Source organism: Marmota marmota, unplaced genomic scaffold (genome assembly GCF_001458135.2).
Source record: "Marmota marmota marmota unplaced genomic scaffold, marMar, whole genome shotgun sequence".
NCBI lineage: Eukaryota > Metazoa > Chordata > Mammalia > Rodentia > Sciuridae > Marmota > Marmota marmota.
Window position 1 is genome coordinate 2,030,063 of NW_025999853.1, and position 18,679 is coordinate 2,048,741.

Genomic DNA, 18,679 nt, shown 5'->3' on the forward strand with positions numbered 1-18,679 from the left:
AGGACTGTCCTCGACATCCTCCTCCCAGGAAGGAGGGAGGGAAACTCCTGTCCCCCGTGGGCTTGCCCCTAGGGGCATCTGTATTTCCACAGAAAGCCTGTGAGGGCCATCCCCGAGGCCAGAGCAGGAGCCAGAGACAGAGGGTGGCAAACATCTGGTCACTCCCAAGGGCATCCAGTGCCTAGCAAGTCCTTTTGCGTGTACGTTCCCTCTCACCCTCTGTTACGGTTCAACTGTGAGGTGTCCCCCAAAAGCTCTCATGTGAGACAATGCGAGAAGGGACAGAGGAGAAATGATTGGTGGTGACAGCCTTAACCCAATAAGTGAGCTGGGGTTTAACTGAGTGGTCACTGGAGGCAGGTGGGTGTGGCTGGAGGAGGTGGGTCACTGGGGGCGTGGCTTTGGGGTGTAGATTTGTATCTGGAGAGTGGGGTCTCTCCGCTTCCTGATCCTCAGTGAGCAGCTGCCCTCTGCCACACTCTCCCCATAATGCTCAGCCTCACCTCCCGCCCCGAGGAACGGAGCAGGCTGTGGGGGGCCACTCTGAATGATTCGCCCCTTCCATGCTGGATCGAGAGGCTCTGACCGGTCACTAGGTTTCCTAGGCACCTGGACGTTGTCCCCGTCCAGGAAAGCAAGTCTTCAGACGCAGGCGTGTCACCATGGGGTGGAGCTAAGCTCACCTGTTCCTTCGTAATCCTACCCCTTTGCCCTGTTTGGCATAGAATGTTCCATGGAAATGCCCTTTGTGTGTCCCCTTATCTTGCTCTGCCTTTGGGTGTGGCCTCCCTAGATGTCAGTCGCCTGCTGTCAGCAGACATCAGAAGCTAGACTCAGCCCCCTGAAACCTGACCTTGCTTCATTTGAATGGCTTCTCCTCATAAAAGGGGTCAGCACCTGCTCTCTCTCTCTTTCTCTCTTTCTGCAGACCCCTAAGATCAGAGGAGCCGTCACCGTCACAGGACCCCAAAGAAAAAGGTAACTCTGTCTCTTGTGTGATTATTTCATCCAGCCCAGTTCCCCTGGAGTGACCCTGAGTGCTTTTGTCTCGTGGAATGTGACAGCCGGCTGTCTGTGGGCTGAGACCTCTGAAACCGAGAGCCCCAAATAACCTTTTCCTCCTCAACCACTGTTCTGGTCACGTCTTTTAGTCACAGCAGCAAAAAAGCTGACTAAAACACCCTCCATCCGCCAGCCACAGCCACCCACATCACCTGCCCTGGTGTCTCGCTGTCAGTTCTTAGAAGACTGTCACTCCTTCACAGATTTCCCCTGGGCCTTGTGTCAGGCGCTGAGTCACGGAGGAGTTTCTCAGTAACCCACCCACCCCTCCCCCCAGCCCTGAGAGTCGGAATTCCTCCGTGGTAACTGGGAACTTGGTTCAGCTCCACCGTGATGCTCGTGTTAGTTGGGCTGTGAGGTGTCCCCCAAAATCTCACGTGAGACAATGCAGGAAGGGTCAGAGGAGAAATGATTGGTGGTGAGAGCCTTAAACCAATCAGTGAGTCACTCCCCTGATGGGGATTAACTGAGTGGTCACTGGTGGCATTTCGAGCCACAGAAGTAGAGCCCCCGACGGACCCAAACCAAAAAGAGCATCTTTTGAAAGGGAGCTGGGGTGACTCAGAGGAGGGAGACAGAATGAGATCTAAAGACAGGAACCGGGGCGGCCTACACCAGAAACTTGTGGTCAGCCCTTGTGCTCCGCCGGTTACTAGTGAGTCCTGCTTCCCCACGTGTTGAAGGTTGAACATTGGAGAAGCAGCCGCGGCGAGCATATGAAGCAGGTTTATTTAAAGGGGTCACATAGACTTCTCGCAGGAGGGAGAAGGGGCCACAGCTGGTGTCCTGGTATCCCAAGGAACGAGGTGCTCTGCCCTTTTTATGTGTCCTAGGATTCCTTTGTTCTCCTGCTTGTCCCCCTTATCTTTCTCCTTCCTGCGGACATGACGAGGCCCAAGACATGACTAGGCCCAGTAAATGCTCGGTGGGATGGCCAACAGGTGGGCTGAAGGGGGAAGGGCAGGAGGGAGCCGCCAAAGATACACTAACAACCTCATAGCTCCCTTTAGGGAGGGGCAATTCCTGGGACAGGTTACCTTGGCAACAGGTTGGGGGGGTAGGTTCTTGATAAGATCCCTCAGGGATCAGTCTCCAACTTCCCAGATTCACTCAAAATTGGCCTCCTTGACCTGACCTGACTCGATTTACCCATCTACCTGGCTGCCTGTCAAATTCTGGCTTCACTTGGAGGGTTGCATCAGATGGCTTTGTTCCAAACATCTTGATTTCAAATTCTCAGGAAACAGAATAGCTTGGGTCAGGTGACTACTCTTGGGCCAATCAGGTCAGGGGATCAAGAAGGGAGCACCCACATTTGACTATATACATAGTTAAGCTTGGCTCTCAGACATCTATCAGCGTCCCTCTCATATGACCAAGGTTGGCTCTCCTCCCCTCCACGGACCCCACACTCCCAAGTGCAACAGCAAACACACTTGCCCCTTCTCCAGTTTAGATGCACCCACGTCAGTTCCCTCTTCTATACCTTGAAATTTTGTCACAAGCACAGGAACTCAGCATGTCTCTTGCTCCCCCAGGAGCTCCTATCTTTTGGGGGGAGGCCAGCAGGGATTGAGTTCAGGGGTACTCAACCACTAGGCCACATCCCCAGTCCCATTTTGTGTTTATTTAGAGACAGGGTCTCACTGAGTTGCTGAGTGCCTCACTTTTGCTGAGGCTGGCTTTGAACTCGCAATCCTCCTGCCTCAGCCTCCTGAGCCTGGAATTACAGACATGCACAATGTACCTGGCTAGTAGCTCCTATCTTAATATTTGTGTGTGTGTACGTGTGTGTGTGTGTGTGTGTGTGTGTGTGTGTAGGAAACAGTAGAGGCTACAACTGCCACGTGCCATTGCTACCACTGCTAAGGATCCTTTCCCTGGTCATTCCACGGAGCATTCCTCTTAATCACGGACAAATTCATTCCCAGGGGGCCTGAGCCTCTTGAAGGCCTTGCCTTAGTAAGATTCTAGAATTTTCTATGAACTTTTACTACTTGTTAAACTAGTACAGGAAGGAATCTTAAGGGATCCCTGGAGTCCTATAAATACTCCTTCTGCACTATTGTGTAGCAACATGAATCTCTTGATGATCAAGATTGATTAGCAAATGCAACAATAAGTGACCTTATTGTTATTTCCCATCAAGTAGCCTGAAGAGCAGATATCGTCAGTTCAGAAACTATTTTGCTGGCCCTGAGGAAGGTATCTAGTCCTGCAGATCTCAGAATTATAGGTAGCGAAAATAAAATATCTGAGAGTGGCTCATTATGTGCAGTCACAGAGCTACTGCCCACGTCTTAACTCCTTGACACTCAGATTCATCAGTTGTGGCAATGGGAGAAAAGGTACCAAATCCAGGAACAGATTCAGAGCACAGAGCATCCTCCAAGACAGCTCCTATTCTCGAGGTGTCTTCTCCCGGCTGACATGGGGCTGAGGCCCTGTTTTGGTCACAGCTTTTGCACTACTGTGACCAAAACTCCCGAAAAGAACAACTTAGGGGAGAAGAACAACTTAGGGGCTCATGGTTGCAGAGGTCTCTGTCCACAGATGACTGACTTCATTGCCGGAGTGAGGCAGAACACCGTGGTGGAAAGACCCAGCAGGGAAAGCTGCTCTGTTCAGGGCAGGGTCAGGAAGAGAGGGAGGGGACGAGGCCAGAGGAAGCACAACCCCCAGTGACCACCTCCTCCCTGCCCCTCCTGCCCGCAGTTACCACCCAGTCAGTCATTCAAGCCAGGATGGGCTGATGACGGTACAGCTCCCACCGTCTAGTCATCTCACTCTGATATTCCTGAGTTAACAGGAACTTTTGGGTGACACTTCACCTCCAAACCATAACAGTCCTCTTCAGGCCATTTCAGTGATATCCAAGGTGGTCACTTCCAAAGCTGAGAGTCACCAGATGTCAAGTAGTCAGCTTGACCCAGTTGCCTGGTGACAGAGCCCATTTGGAAACCACTAGTGTGCCAGGGAAGGCGGGAGACCTGCAGCCACAGGCGTCTTACCCCCTTGCTTATTAAGAGTCCCTTGATAGGGGAGCTTCCCGCAAGCACACGGGGGCAGTGGTGTTTTCTAGCTCTGGCCTCATTCTGAGAGCTCCATCCATATGCCTCTTCCCTAAATATCTTTGCCACCAAGCCTCCACGTCCTTCCAGAATACTGAGCTTGCAGCCAAACCTCAGCTGTTACCTAGGAAACCATGCAGATCCTGGCCTGAGGATCCTCCTCTGTGGGCAGAATGGGCCTCAGGACATTCTCTGTTGTCACTGGGAGTACCCTGGGAGGAGTTCTAGCCGTCCAGTCCTGGCTGAAGCTGAGTGCTGAGCACTGAGCACTGAGTGTGAACATCTGAGTTGGGCCCTCGGGGCTGTTCAGCGTGGTCATCATTAATTCTCCAGTTAGTTTTGCAAGTCAGATTGCCTCCTGCAATCAAAGGGGACCACTGGAGCAGGTGGGTGTGTCACAGGTGAGGACTGTACCGCATCTCTCCTCCTCCCCCCAGTTAGGAGAGAGAGGCTGGTCCCGCCTTCCTCTGCGCCCCCTGCCCTGGCATCCTGAACCCCGGCACCAGACCTAAGCTGGCTAACCCGCTGCTCCCACATGGGACCCTGGATCTGAATCTTAGAACTGATTCTCAGTGGCAGCAGCAGGGCTTCCCAGAGGCAGATGGTAATGAGGCAACCCAGGGGTGGAATCTCAGGGCTGCAGAGGCAGGACCGCGGCCATCCTGTTGCAAAACCTGATGCTTGTGCCCCCTGCCTTTGGCATCACGTTGCTGTCTTGGTGTCTGTGGACTTCCCGAGCCTGCTCTCCAGGATCCTGCTGGCCCAGGGTACCTTAGGTATCATCCCATCAAATTTCCTACTATTATTTGCCGAAGGAAACCAGAACTGGTATCTTTGTTTATGATCAGGAAAGCGGATTGGTACATGCCAAGAGCTGGGGGCTGTATTCATTTGCTTTATTAACAAGAACACCTTAGGAATGGCGACTCCAGAATTTCAGCCTGACAAGGTGAATGAGCTCCATCTTGGCTTCCAAGACTCATGGCTGCTGGGCACTGGGCAAGCTGGAAGGAGAATCAGTGTCACGGGAATCTCTGCTCCTGTCTCTTTGGCGCCATTTCTAGGTCCTTCAAGCACTGGTGTTGAATTTGATTTAAATATTTTGGATGCCAGGCTGTGGTGGCACACTTGCAATCCCAGCTGCTCAGGGGGCCGAGGCAGGAGGATTGCAAATTTGAGGTTGGCCTGGAAAACTTAGGAAAGCCCTGTCTCAAAATTAAAAATACAGAGGGGTTGGGGAAAAGTGTCCCTGGGTTCGATCCCCATTACTGCAAAAATATGAAATAAGATAAAATATGTAAAAGGACTGAGTGTAGCTCAGTGGTGGAGTGCTTGCCTAGCATGTGTGAGGCCTTGGTTTCCATCCTCAATAACACAACAATACGCATATATGAAGTAATAAAAATAAGATTTCGGTAGAGTTATAAATCTCAAAGACTTCCACTTGGCCGAGCTCACTAGAACAGACCCTGTCCTGAGTTTGTGAACACTCTGCAGCCTTCAAGGACACCAGTGCCAGTTACCCTCTCAAGAACCTGAACAGTGGTGGCCAGGGAAGGGTAGGGTTCCCATAGTTTACATTTTCATTTGTTCCTGTTCCCCCCTGACCAGCAGATAGCAGAGGCACCGAGACTTCATGGGCCAGGAATTCATGCAAATTTGGCCAGTATCCGCAGTCCTAGGTACATGGCCGCCTTTGAAGGTCAGTTACCCGAGGTTCCTCCAGACGGGACAATGTTCTCATGGTGTGTGACAAGGCTGTTCTCAGATTCTGGCCTCTCTTCCTGCAAGGACTCTGGGTCTGTCCTATCTATGACTCAGGTCTCTGAACTGGGTGGGAAGCAGGACCATCCAGCATGAGACTGTCTGGCACACGCTGACTAGATTTGGGATCTTACAAAGTAAGTGGCCATCCATGAGTCCTCTTATGAGGAATCTCTGCATGCCAAAGCAGCCCTGACCCCCAATCCAACGCCTGCCTGACCACCCAACACCATGCCCACGCTTTCTGTTCTTCTGAATGTCAACTGCCTCTCCAGAGTTGGCCTCGTAGAGTTTCTCCCACCCTAAAGAGATCAGGCTCCCAGCCCCTTGTGCTGGTCTAGAGAGTTTCCTTGACCATTACTCCTCATGTCAAAGGCGGCTCAGTGTGGGCAGGAAGTCCCTGGGAGACAAATATGCCATCCTGTTTACTGCTCTCTCTCTCTCTCTCTCTCTCTCTCTCTCTCTCTCTCTGGTACCAGGGATTGAACTCAGGGGCCCTCGACCACTGAGCCCCCTCCCCAGCCCTGTTTCGTATTTTATTTAGAGTCAGGGTCTCACTGAGTTGCTCAGCTGACCCAGCCTCCCAAGCTGCTGGGATTACAGGCGAGGGCCACGGCTCCCAGCTCCTGTTCATTTTGATTCCTCCCCTTCCTTTCCCCCTCCCTTCACTGTTCTTCTCCCTCCCCTCCCCCCTTCCTCTTCTTCCTTCTCTCCCTCCTCCTCCCCGCCTTTCTCTCCCACCCTCCCTCCTCCTCTTCTTTTTTTCTTCCTCATGCCAAGAACTCTCTGGCTTTGGGGGGTCCCAGAGAGGTGGCCAGTCTTAGTTAATGGTCGCACAGCCGACCCGGGCACAGCTGGATTCGCCCAGCTGCTGGAGCATGGCCGTGGCCTTGAATCCAGAGTTACCTTCCATCCTCTTTGTTGATTACCCTCAGACTCCACCCCACAAATTGCCTCCGACGTGTGGAGCTCTCAGAGTGAATTAGGCTGCTGTCTTGGGGTGCGTGGAGCTCTCAGAATGAATTAGGCTGCTGTCTCGGGGTGCGTGGTTTCCAGTCTGCGCTGGGCTCTGGGGGCTGCACTGACTTCGAATCTGGATCTCGGTGGTCCAGCAGCGGAGCGAGCTGAGCAGATGCGAGTGGACGCCGCACACAGGGGGCCCTTGGGTAGGGGCTGGAATTGGGATTCTTCAAATCCCCTCAGAGATCCTGGTTGGAATTTTCTAGATGCAACTTGTGGTAGGCTGAATAACAAGCTCTAAAAATGCCCACGTCCTCATCCTCATCCTCAGAATCTGTGATTATGTCACCTTAAAATAAAGGAACTTTGCCTATGACGTGATCCAGTGACGGGTCTGGAGAAGGGAGGTATCAGGGACGATTTGGGCGGGTCCAGTGCCATCAAGGGGTTCATCCAGGAGGGTCGGGGAGGAAAAGGAGATGTGGTGGCAAAAAAAAGGAGGCAGAGAGAGCGAGCGAGATGGGGAGGTGTGGGCGGCTGGTTCTGAAGGCGGAGGAAGGGTCCATGAGCCAAGGAACACAGGTGGCCTTTAAAAACCAGAAAAGAGCTGGGCACAATGACCGCCTGTAACCCCAGCTTCTGGGGAGGCTGAGGCAGGAGGATCACCAATTTGGAGGCCAGCCTGGACAACTTAGCAAGACCCTATCGCAAATAATGATGATGATTAAAATCTGGAAAGTCAGGGGATGGATTTTCCCGAGTCCCCAGGAGAAATAGACCTTCTAACACCTCGATTTCAGGACTACTGACCTTCTGAAGTACAAGGGATTAACTTGTGTTGGTTCAAGCCACTACATTTGTGCTACTTTGTTATAGCAACCATAGGAAACTAAAATTCAGGAGTGCCCTTTAAAATAATATAAAAGATCTTGAGGCTGGGCTTGGGGCTCAGTGGTAGAGCGCTCCCCTAGCACGTGCGAGGCGCTGGGTTCAATCCTCAGCACCACATAAAAAATAAATAAATAAAATAAGGTACTGTGTCCAATTACATCTAAAAAAAAAAAAAAAAANTGCTCTTCCCAAAGCCTGTTTATAAGATTTTGTGTGTGTGTGTGTGTGTACCCTCAGCTGTGTGTTTCTTTAATCCTGTAAGATTTCTCTCTGGATCATTCCAGGAAATGCCTCTATTCTTGAGTTCGAGGATTATTTAAATATTTAATTTGTGTCTGGTTTTGTTCTTGACTTTGTTTTTGTCTTGTTTTATTTGGTTGCTATTCCGCTTGCAATAAAAGGGTCTTCCTAGGCACATGGATTGGTACCTAACAGTGTGTGCAGACCAGGACTCTCAGGCAGGCTGGTCTGTTTAGAAGGGTTTTCTGGCTGAGAGGGGGGCGGAGCCACGTGCGCCCACTCCTGGCAGCACCTGCTTTCTGTTGGCCACATAGAAGGGAAGAGAGATGCTGGGACCTGCAGCTGGCCAGCCGCTTTGGACAAATGCTGGGCTGAAGTCTTGAAAACTTTCCTGAAGGCAGGAAATAAATTCTGGCTTTTATAGTTTTCAACTGAAAGATTCTCCTATAAAAAGAGAATCTGGAAGCCGGGCACTGTGGTGCACACCTGTAATCCCAGCAGCTTGGGAGGCTGAGGCAGGAGGATGGCGAATTTAAAGCCATCCTCAGCAACAGTGAGGCGCTGAGCAACTCAGTGAGACCCTGTCTCTAAATAAAATACAAAATAGGGCTGGGGGTGTGGCTCAGTGGTCGAGTGTCCCTGAGTTCAATCCCTGGTACCTCCCCCCACAAAAAAATAAAAAAGATCTAGTGAGGATTGAATTCATCCTGAGAATATGAAACCTATATAACTGATCTCCAAATTTGTGTTTTTGTTGTTGTTGTTTAGTACTGGGGATTGAACTCAGGACACTGGACCACTGAGCCACACCCCCAGCCCTATTTTGTATTTTATTTAGAGACAGGGTCTCACTGAGTTGCTCAGCGCCTCACTGTTGCTGAGGATGGCTTTAAATTCGCCATCCTCCTGCCTCAGCCTCCCAAGCTGCTGGGATTACAGGTGTGCACCACAGTGCCCGGCTTCCAGATTCTCTTTTTATAGGAGAATCTTTCAGTTGAAAACTATAAAAGCCAGAATTTATTTCCTGCCTTCAGGAAAGTTTTCAAGACTTCAGCCCAGCATTTGTCCAAAGCGGCTGGCCAGCTGCAGGTCCCAGCATCTCTCTTCCCTTCTATGTGGCCAACAGAAAGCAGGTGCTGCCAGGAGTGGGCGCACGTGGCTCCGCCCCCCTCTCAGCCAGAAAACCCTTCTAAACAGACCAGCCTGCCTGAGAGTCCTGGTCTGCACACACTGTTAGGTACCAATCCATGTGCCTAGGAAGACCCTTTTATTGCAAGCGGAATAGCAACCAAATAAAACAAGACAAAAACAAAGTCAAGAACAAAACCAGACACAAATTAAATATTTAAATAATCCTCGAACTCAAGAATAGAGGCATTTCCTGGAATGATCCAGAGAGAAATCTTACAGGATTAAAGAAACACACAGCTGAGGGTACACACACACACACACACAAAATCTTATAAACAGGCTTTGGGAAGAGCAGGGACCCAGAAGGCCCCATGGTCCCAGCAGGAGTTCCTGAGCTTGCGGGGGGTGGGGGTGGGGGTGTCGCAGCTCTGCAGCCCTGGGCCTCTGGGTGTTTCCTTCAGGTTTTCCAGTTCTCAGGGGAGATTCCAATTGCCCAGGGGCCTTAGAGCCCTCCTCCTGGCTGAGGGTCAAAAGGACTGCATCTTCAGGGAAAGGTCCAGAGCTCCCTAATTTGGGTCCTTCCAGGAGCTTCCTCCTCACCCCTGGGAGGCTTCTGCCCTGGGCCTGCCACCCTTCCTAGGGAGGGGCCCAGCCTCTGAAGCTGTGGTGGCTATGTTCTATTAGTGGGCAGGGCTAACTTTCACCCCCCCCTCCCATCAAGGGCTTCCTCCTCCTGCCAAGCACTCTGGTCAGCCTCCCTCCCTCTGACTCCTGTCTCCTAACCTGCCTCTGGTTCTGCGCTTTGCCCGCACCTGGCACTGTGTTGGGGCCTGGTTCAATGACCGGCTGTCCATGGCTCCACAGGCCGCCAGGCTGGTCCCGGGAGCCTCAGGGAGAGCCTCTGCTGCTCCCAGGCCCGGAGTCCCTTCCAGGACAGAGGACCAGAGGGTTTGTGCACTGGAGTGGAGGAGAGCAATGCTTTGGAATGTCCCCCACCTTGGTAAGCCAGTGCCTCTTGTCCCCGTCTGCGTGGAGACCACAACAGGAAACCCAGGAAGGGAGGAGGGTGCCCAGCAGAATTCAAGGAACACAGCTACACCCAGAACCTCCGCACATTGGCACAACTCTTAGGCTGAGAGGAAACACTCCCACAGGCTGGGGTTTGGGGGTCGAGGGCAAGGTGGGGTTCAGTGCTCACAGAGGGGCTGCAGCAGCCAGGACTGGGGCCAAGGCAGAGAGCTGATGGTCAAGGTCGGGGCTACTCGGCTCTGTCCAGTTCTGCAGAGGCTGCACTGGTGGCGGATACTGCTGTTATTCAGGCTTCCTGATTGCAGCCAAGGGGGGGCAGGGGTTGAGTTCCACAGCATCCCCCCCCCTTTCTGCATCCTGTTACACACCCAGACTGAATTGCAAAATCTCTTCTGTGACCATCGCTCAGAGGTGATAGTCAGGGCCGCCCATGGTTAATATTGGGAATTGCTAGGTGGCTGTAGATCAGACTCCCCAGATTCTATTCTTTATCTTTTTGGGGGGTGTCTTCCTCCATCAAAGAGGAGTGGAGACAACCTCTGAGACTGATGACCACAGGACTTGGGAGCCACCTTCCCCCATCATACGGAATCAATAGGAATCTGGGTGATTCCTTGTGTTGGCCTTAGCCCCTGGACAATGGCCTTCAAGGATGGGCAGCTGGGTCAGTGAACAGCCTGGAGATTGGGGCCCTGATCATCCAAGCACAGTGCTGTCCCTATCATCCATGAGGTAGTGAAAAATCTTAGTGGAGTTATTAAAATCCAGCAGCTAAGAAGAAGTTTAAAGTCCTATATCCAGGAATCTCGTTGCTCAAAGGATCAGGGAGAAGTGGGTTGGGTTAAAAGTTGGATTTGGGACTTTTAAAAATAGGAATGCTGGCAAAGTTTAATAAGTCTAATCCTGGGACATGGAAGGGTGACCTATTGATGGAGCTGGAGAGAGAGGGATTTCCTGAGAAGGTTGAGGTTGCAAACAGACTGAGCGGATGTGACAGGCTGGCTGCCCCCTCCACCTGCTCTTGAGTGGGACTAGGCAGGACAGGTGTGGAATCCCTGCTAGATCCAGCAGGGGGCAGGATCCGAAGATGAAGGGTCCGTCTAACTCCCATGAAGGAGCTGGGATACAGGAAATGATCAAGAGGCACTTTCTAGAGGGTAGAGAGCAGTTTTATCAGTACCACAGAGGAACAGTTCAGATATGTGCAGATTTGGGTAGGGAGATCAGAATGCTTCAGAAGTTAATTCGTGGATTTTGTGGGGATTCAGAGGGAGGCGGGGAAGTAGGAATGGCCGGCACTTTGAGAAGTTTATGCAGGAGGATGGAGGGCTGGACTCCACAGGAAAGAGGTCAAAAGAAGATGGAACCACTCCAAGGCCCAGGCAGGGAAAGGCTGGGTAGAGCTCAGGCCAAAGTTAGGTGAGAGGCTGGGAGGAGGAGCCCTCCTCTGTGAAGTCACCCACTCGAGGAAGGCTGGACTTGTTTCCACAGTGGGAGAGTCTGGTGGACCTCACTTCTGGACTTGCGATTTTTCAATATGTTGGACCCTGAAAGATGGATTCCAGAAGTCTATATCAGGGAACTACACCCCAAAACAAAAGTCACAGACAAGGAGGGAAGGTCCTCTGGTCCAGGAAACAGCACTAGCCCTGCACCAGACTGAGAAGGAAGGGACCCTGCAGTGTGAGCTAAGCCTCTGGTAGACAGAGGTTGTCACCAAAGCCACAGTTTTTTCCCCAAGACCTGAAAGCTCCAGGCCAAGGGAAATACGTCTGTGGGCGGGAGCAGCTGCTGGGACAATGGGTCTCCCAACTTGAATTGCACCCCTTATCCGGTTGCTACATGGAGAGTTAGAATTCCATGCGTCTGTTGCCCAAGTCTTTTTGGAATTCTCTTCATAGGCACCAGCAGCCAGAGCCCCAGCTCTCACGGATATTTAAAACATCCAGTTGGGATCTGCTTCTCTCCATCCGCACCTCTGACTCCCAGGTCGTGACGCTAAAGTCTAGCAAAAGACACAGAGAACTGGGACAAAGTATTGCCCCAAGAAGAATCTAAGGAGGGGTGACCATGAGGGAATGTTGGCAGCAGGCTACAGGATGGAGCTGGAGACATGGACCCGAAAGGCAGCCCACCTCCCGCCCTCCCTCATTCATTCATACACTCATTGACACCCCTGTCTCCTTCTATGTGCTGAGCACTTGCGAGGTTCTGGGGACATAAAGTGAGTCAGACAGGGTCCTGTCCTGTCTGGAGCTGAGTTGAGCTGGTGCCCATGTGCACAAAAGCAAAGGACCTTGTGGGGACTACTGGCTGCCAGCCGGGGCTTGCTCATCCCTTAGCTCAGCAGCACTCACACGCTCAGCTTCCCTGCTCCCCGAGATGCTCCCTGTCCCCTGCTGCCCATGCACCCTCCCCTCTGCCATCTGGAACACCTGGCCCTTCCCTCACCTGGCCCCCTCCTGCTTGCCTTGGCCACTCAGCACAGAGTGATTTCCTCTGTGGACTGCTGGCCCCTCAGTGTGAGTCAGACTCCCATGATTCCATGGGCTTCCTTCTGACATCTTTGCTTTCTCTGAGCTCTCGATTCACCACCTGTAGAAACCCTGCAGCCCCCCAGGCGCTCCTGCCACCCTTCCCCCTCCATGCTGTTGCTGTCGTGGGCACATTCTAACCCCTGCAAGATGGTATTTTATCTTTGGTCTTAAAAAGTCATTCATATTTTTTAAAACTTAATATTGTCTTCAACTATTTATCTTTTTCACAGTACTAAGAATTAAGCCTAGAGGGCGCTCTACCACTGAGCTAAAACCCCAGCTTGTTTTTTTTCTTTCCACGTTTTTTAATTGAACATTATATTTACACACAATGATGAGCCTTGTTGCTACATATTCATACATGCATATAATATAACAATAATACTTGGCCAATACCACTCCTCAGCTTCCCTCCCCTCCCCATCTTCAACCCCTGTTCTTTCCTCTATCTCCCTTTGATTTTCATGAGATCGCCCACCCCTTCCTCCCCTTTCTTTTCCTGTTTCCTCTCTAGCTTCCACATATGAGAGCAAACATATGACTCTTGACCTGAGTTTGACTTATTTCACTTAACATAATGGTCTCAAGTTCCATCCATTTTCCTGCAAATGATATAATTTCATTTTTCTATATGGCTCCATTGCATATATATATATACCATGTTTTCTTTTTTTTTATTTTTTTTTTCATTTAGGTAGAGGTGGACACATACCTTTATTTATTTTTATGTGGTGCTCAGGATCGAACCTAGTGCCTCACCCATGCTAGGCGAGCGCTCTACCTCTGAGCCACAACCCCAGCCCTGTCATGTTTTCTGTATCCGTTCATCTGTTGATGGACTTCCAGTTTGGTTATTGTGAATCACAGTACTGTAAACACGGATATGCATCTGTCGCTATGCTATGGTGACTTTAATTCTTCAGGATAAATACCAAGGAATGATCCAGCTGGGTCATATGGTGGTTGCATGCCTAGTCTTTTGAGGAAGCTCCATGCTGATTTCCATAGTGGTCGTACTCATTTACAATCCCATGAACAGTGTAAAAATGTTTCTTTTTCTCCACATTCTCTTTACCCAGCTCTTAAATTTTGAGACAGGGTCTCACTAAGTTGCAGAGGCTGGTCTTGATCTTGTGACCCTCTTGTCTCAGTCTCCTCAGTTGCTGGATTACAGATGTGCACCACCGCATCTGGCCAATTATTGATAATTTCTGATGTTCTTCAACTGTTTCTGGAAGTTGATTCTCCCTCGGGTAACCCTTCTCCTTAGCTGAGGAACCTCAGCTTTTGCAAGTCTTTTCATGCATCCCCGGAGGCAACGAATTCTTCAGATTCTCCTTTATCAAAAATAGTCATCACTTTGCTTTCATTTTTGAAAGATGTTTTGTCTGACTATAGAATCTGTGGTTGGCAGGGTGTTTTCTAGCCCTTTAATCATGTTGTTCCGCGGTCCTCCGGCTTTCCTAGATTTTGAATGACTCTCTCTGAGTTTTTTCCATCAACAAAGGCTGGTGGCTTTTGTCCCCAGCTGCCACCAGGGCCTCAGACAGAAGAGCACCGCAGGGATCCCCTTGCCTGGGGTCCCTTCCAGTGACCTCACCACTGGAGGTGCATTGCAGCATAGCCTCAAGGACAAACAAACCCCAACCGAGCGGGTTTAAGAGTCTGTGGTACGCACAGACCCCCCCTGCGCTGGCGAGCGGGCTGGGGAGGGGCCGAGGCGAGCCTGGGCCCGACACGCATGCGCACAAGCCAGGACGCGCAGCACAAGGGCGGCACTTAGGGGCTAGTGGCATTTGCTGGGTCCAGGGAGTTATCCACACAGGTTTCCCGGGGGGCATAGTATTGTAACTGGAGTCAAGGATGCTGAGAGCTGCTTCTAGAGAGAGAAAGTTACACTCGAAGTTAAAATGAATGCCAAGACACCCCAACCCACACCCCGCAAAGTTTCGGCGTGAAGTTCTTGGTTGTTGGTATCCTTGATCCTCCTGTGTAATATTTTAATTTTCTCGGGCTGCTTTCGGGAGTTTGTGTTTATTTTGATTTTTGGCAAGTCCATTATGATGGGCCTAGGTGAAGTTGTGGGGTTGATTCTGTTGGGGGTCTACAGAACTTCTTGGACAGGTAAATTTTCCCTCTAAATTTGGGAAGTTTTAAGCCATTATTATTATTTTTTTTCTAGTTGCTGCTGGGGATTGAACTTAGGGACACTAGACCACTGAGCCACATCCCCAGCCCTGTTTTCCTATTTTGCATTTTATTTAGAGACAGGGTCTCACTGAATTGCTCAGCACCTCACTTTTGCTGAGGCTGGCCTTGAACTTGTGATCCTCATGCCTCAGCCTCCTGAGCCGCTGGGATTACAGGTGTGTGCCACCACGCCCTGCTTAGTTCATTTTATTTATTTGTATGTGATGCTGAGGATCAAACCAGGTCCTCACATGTGCTAGGCAAGCGCTCCACCGCTGAGCCACAACCCTAGCCCTCAGCCATTATTTCTTGAAATACTTGTTGGCCACTCCGGTCTTTCCTCACTTGTCTGTCTGAGATTCCAGCTCTCCAACTATCCTTAGAACTTCTGACATTTCCCCACAGGTCCCCAAGACTGTTTATTGTTTTTAAATGTTTTTCCTTGTATTTCTTCAGATTGGGTAATTTCCAAAGATCCGTTTAATTCCCTCTATCATCTGCATTTTGCTATTAAGCACATCTATCTAATTTCCATATTTCAGGTACTGCATATTTCAGTTCTAAATTTTTCTTTGGCTCCTTTTTTTCTATTTCTCTGTCGGCATTCTTAAAATTTCATTCAAGTGTATTTTTCCCGAACTCAACAAGTATAGTTAGAATAACTGCTTTTAAGTTTTTATCTAATTCCAACATCTGGGACTCCTCAAAGTTGGCCTCTATGGATTGTCTTTTGTTTTGAGAATGGGTTACATTTTCCTTGCTCTTTCTCTGTCAGGTAATTACTGCATGGTGAACATACGAATGTTGTGTTGAAGACTCTGGATTCTGTTGTAATCCTCCAACGATTTAGTTCTCTGTATTGATGTGCTAGCCAGAAGGAGCGGTTCCATCTTGCCTGTGATGTGAGGCCGCTGAGGTCTCCTGTGAGACTGCTTTTGGTCTGCTACATGCCTGTGTGGCTGAGGATCAGTAGGTCACCAGGGTAGACTAGAGACAAATCTTGGAGTGTCCCTTCTTTGTCTTTCACTTTGAACCCTTTCTTCTCATTCTCCAGCAGGAGCCATTGCCCTGGGCTACCTTCCGCTTCCTCAGGGCAGCTGTTTCCCATTGGCTGCCCTCAACGAAAAGCTGAAAAAATAGAGAACTCATCTGTGTTCATGTTTTCCTTTTTTTTTTTTTTTTCTTTTTTGGTACCAGGGATTGGACTCAGGGGTGCTTAACCACTGAGCCACATCCCCAGCCCTCTGTTATATTTTATTAGCCACAGGGTCTCGCTGAGTTGCTTAGAGCCTTGCTAAGTGCTGAGGCTGGCTTTGAACTCACGATCCTCCTGCCTCAGCCTCCCAAATCTCTGGGATTACAGGCATGTGCCACTGTGCTTGGCCAGGGCCCATCATTTTCTCCGTATTGATTCCTCTCAACATCTTCCTGTTTTGACTTGTTCTCCTGAGCCTGGAGGTAGTGGTGTTATATTTTGTCTAGAGTGTGTGGTGCTAATTTCAGGAGACTCCCTGAACTTGCTTTTGAGCCTCAGTTCTTTCGTGAACTTGCTGTGTGATCTTGAGAAAGCCACTGTCCCTGTCTCTGCCTCAGTTTCCCTACCTACACAACAAGGTAATAATTCTGTTCCTTTTCAAAGTAAGTGCATTGCTCCCAGAGACTTGGGAGGCTGAAGCAGGAGGATTGAAATTGCAGGCCAACCTGAGCAAATTAGTGAGACCCTGTCTCAACATTAAAAAAAAAAAAAAAATTCTGTCTACTGGTGATGTAACTCAATGGTAAAGCACCCCTGGGTTCAATCCTCAGTACAAAAAAAAAACAAAAGTACATTGCAAATTGTAGAGTGCTCTTTGGATATAATCCCGCCCATCTGCTATGGGTCCTTCACGGTAAGGGCCCCAGATGCTCCATGGACATTTTTCCTAGTGAAAAGACCCTGTGGGGAGAGTGAGATGGGGGTCCCTGTATTCCAGTCCCCCCTTATTGTTATGGTACATTGGGAAACTTGGGGTCCCTGACTTGGGAGTCAGATCTATATTCCATTTCTCTCTGCCTTGGAGCCTCAGTTGGCTGCCAATTGTCCTCTGTGAAAGGTGCACCGTCCTCCCAGAGTTGTTGTGGGGCTGAAATGTGATGGTGGTGAAGGAGCCCTCAGCCGTGGATCGCTGCTCTGGCGGCCATCACACGGGAAATGGGGTTGGCTTGCTTCCTTGGTCCCTGCTCAGCTCAGCAGTCCTGGCCTCTCAGGCACAGCTGAGCTGCTGAGAAAGCCAGGGTCTCTGCAAGAGACTCCACGGTCTTCTGCCCACCAACGTGTGCTTCTTAACACTAACGTGTGCTTCTTCATTTCTGTTTTCATTAAAATACACGCACACACGTGTGCACACTCAAACACACACACACACACACACACACACAATTCCCTTCTGTCTGCCCTAGACTAGGCCTTGCACAGGGCAATGGGGACATAGATGCAGTTGAGAAATCCACCGCCCAGTCACCATGGCCTCACGGAGGGCAGCAGACAAGGAGAGAGGGCCTGTGGCTAGGTTCAAGCCAGGAATCACTGCACTGGTGACAACTGACCCCACCAGGAAGGATCCAGAGGGTTTCTGGAAGAGGCTGTCCCTGCTTTGGGCTTGGGATGACCTAGATTCTCTCAGGCAACGAGATCAAACACCTGGCTACACCCAGGTTTGTGGCACTCAGTAACCATCGGTTCGGCTGTTTCTCATCTGACACAGTCTCTGGGTTCCTGAAGCTTTGTGCTCTGTGAAATTGGGGCTGGGAAAGACCCTCGAAATCTGCAGAACAATGATCCCGATACAGTGGGATGATCCCCCCCCCCAGTTGAACCTCCACCTGCATCCCAGCCAAATCACGTTTGTCACCTCAAGCCCCAATCCCTGATCCTTCCCTTGAGATGTAGGTCTGGGAAGGCTTTTGCTCCTCTCTGTGTCACAGCAGCACACATGCTGGGCAAGCTCTCTACCACGGAGTCACATCTTCAGCACTTTTTACTTAATTTTGAAACAGGGTCTTGCTAAGTTGCCCAGGCTGGCTTCAAAGTTGTGATCCTCCTGCCTCAGCTCCCCGGTATTACAGATTGTGCCATCGCACCCAGCAAGCCTTTGCTTTTGATAGAGATTATTTTATCAAAATTAAAATCGGATACAGAGGGTAGCCTTCCTGATTGACCCACCACTTGAATATAGCAGGATATGTCTCAGTGCCGTCCTCACCCACATTTCAGCTTCACCAAATTTAACATCATGGAGAGCTCAGAGGTTCTGAGAGCAGCTAACCAGCCGCAACTTACACACAGGGAACAGCTGGAAGCTATCCAGGTGATAGGAGGAGAGAAAGGTGGCACTGGGGTCTGCAGATTGCAAATTTTTGCCAAATCCTTATTCACGGTGGACACATCCTGAGACCCCCAGTGGAGGCCTGAAACTGCAGATAGCACTGAACTCTATGTATACTATTTTTTTTTCCTATTAAATGGAGAATTTTTTTTTCTTAAGGGAAGCACTTTACAGCTACTCTTTGGCATATCTAAATTTCTAGCATCCCTAGGCTGAGGCTGTGGCTCAGTGGTAGAGCACTCACCTGGCACCCCGTGAGGCACTGGGTTCAAACCTCAGCACCACATAAAAATAAATAAATAAACAAAATAAAGATATTGTGTCCACCTCCAACTAAAAAAAATTTAAAGATTAAATAAAATGAATTGCCAGCATCACTACTCTTGTGCTTAGAATCATTATTAAGCAAAATGAGGGTTACTTGAAGACAAGCACTGTC